The sequence below is a fragment of the Rutilus rutilus genome (assembly GCF_951802725.1).
Source record: "Rutilus rutilus genome assembly, chromosome: 25".
NCBI lineage: Eukaryota > Metazoa > Chordata > Actinopteri > Cypriniformes > Leuciscidae > Rutilus > Rutilus rutilus.
The window spans coordinates 21671502-21674162 of NC_140229.1; positions in this window are offsets into that span (position 1 = coordinate 21671502).

Genomic DNA, 2661 nt, shown 5'->3' on the forward strand with positions numbered 1-2661 from the left:
TAATCTTTTTTGTAAGAAAATTTCTCAAAAATAAAGTGAAAAACTCCCTGTCACAAGTTTTCAACCCCGAAACAATGAGAAATATCAATACAGTGACAGGGTTGAGTGTGACGGGGTTGAGGTTTTCTACTCAAAATGCCCACTGCTCCTCATGCAGTGTAGGAGAGTTGACCACATATGGCAGCAATGAAATACATTATATATACAGTACTTATGGATTAAAATACAATTTTGAAAAATAATAATGTTCCATCTTAATTTTGATGGGGTTGAGTTCTTAAGCTTTGCAGCACCCTCCCTGACTATAATACGCCTCAAATATATAAATAAAAAGTATGAAACTACTTATCATCTGCACCACTGTTAAAGAGACCTGAATGATGTAATTTCTGGTAAATGATGTCACATATGGGTGGAATCTAAATTAGAATGTTTGGTTTGAAGGGACTGAGGGACATAAAATTATAGTCTGTTCTTATAAAATATGTTGCCAATTTTTTAAATAATATTTTTCACAAGAAAGTTACACAATATTGTTAAAAATTACACACAGTGTACATTTTGTTAAATATTTTCTGATAAATGACATGAGAAAATACTTAGTGTACGATAGAAATAAGACATTATGGTAAAAAATATTTAAAAGCAATAATTATTTTTATCCATTATAACTGACATATTATATATATATATGTTTGATAGAAAATAAGAAAAATAAAATAGCTCGTAAAATTTTAGGCTTGACCTCTTGAGGTGTAGGATCAAATATTTATTTCCTAAGCCTCGTTTCATTGACTATAATGTTAAAATTTTTACGAATTTTTTGTGGAAAAAGAGTTTCATTATTGCAAATCAGTAGTAGAAGTATAGGAAACTAAAAGACGCATGCTAGATTTAGCTAAAATTATGAACGACAAAATAATCTACACTACAGTAATTGATTAATTGACAATATTTAAATTTTTGGGTGAACTATCCCTTTAAATGCGGTAATTAATCAACATGACCGTAGTGTCTTTTTCTGGCCAGACGGTGTCGCCCAACGTCCTTATCAATAATGTCTCCCTCACTTGGGCTTTTCTGTAATACAAATGAAAAGTGAGTGAATGGGGGTAAACGTGTTAACATGGTGACTGTCTTGAAGACCGAACTGTTTTTCTTTTCACAAAATATGAATATCCTCAACTAGAACAGTAATGCAAAATACATGTGGGTTCAGGAGAGACCATTCCGCTAGGCTGTTTGCTTAAAAAAAGACCATTACTTTTGTCAGGGTTTTATAAAATAGAACATAAATTATTTATAGCATACATTTGCATCACATATCTCCCCAGTATTGTGTATGCCATGTCGCGTTGTAGGCTATAAATGGGGTCTATTTGCTATCTCTGTGAGCTATCAACATCGAACTCAATCTATAGTGATCTCAAATCAGCAGTGAAGCAGGTTCAGAAAGTGTGCATGAAAAAGAGTCAAGGATTCTTTCATTTGCAAAAGTCGAGGAAGACCATAGGCTACAGTAGATTCCCATGAAGAGGATGCTCTTTATATTGAGGCATATTAACCATTTCAAGAATATTTTCGAGTTTACTAATATGTCCAATGCTCATTACATTTCTTATTTCACCAAGAGACATATAAGGTGCATGAACAAACAGATTCGCATGATCTACTGACGTTCAACTAAAGCATTTCTGTCTCTTTAAAATACATGCAGCCTACGCCTCGAAAAGCGGCTCGTTCCGGCTTTGCCCCTTTACATCTTTATCCTTGCCCCTTACATGAAAATAGTACCGTGTAGCCTACAATAATCAACAGCAACATCCAGTAGCACATTCTGTTGAAAACCAGCACTGTTTCAGGATCTAACCGAGTCATTTTATGTTTAAACGTGCACATCCACAGCTCAATCCATGATGCGAGCATCTGTGGCGGAGTGATATCGATTCTGAATCTCACTGCTCGACGGTTCTTTGAAATTGCGAATCCTACTATGGCGAAGGCTTGGCTAATGAATATTAATTAGGAAATAAGAAGGTTGCTTGGTAACTTTGGAGAGTAAAGCTGGGAATCGTAAGGAATGTATAAGGATTCTGGTTCCATTCATGATTATTTTATTACCTTTGAGGGGGGAAAAGGACATTGCAATTGTTATATCTGCTGCACTCAGTCCATCCAAATGGAAATATTTCAGATTTCAGCAGACGAGATATGATTTCCCAGACTTTTTAGAGGTAGCATACATTCAAAATATGTATTTAAAACAAATGCTAAACAAACAAACAACGTGGATACATATTTATATATTTAAAATAATAGCCTAGCCTACTGATTAGCCTACGACGAAATATATCTTGAACTAGGCCTACACCTTTCTCATATTGTACAACCAATAAACAATACTGATTTCAATCTCACGACCTCAAGTATCACTTCACGTAAGCCTACAAGTTTCAGTAACATTACATTATTCATTTCGAGTAGGAAATGACGAACGTATTAAGCTTATGGTCCAATAGTTGAGTAAGAAAAATGTGTTCCCCCCCAACCCTATAGCGGAGGGCTTGGCTCATGAATATTGATTAGATAACGCAGACGTCATGCTGTTGTGTTCCAATGGCACAGGCCTGGCTTTTTAATATTAAAAAGGAACACTTCGTC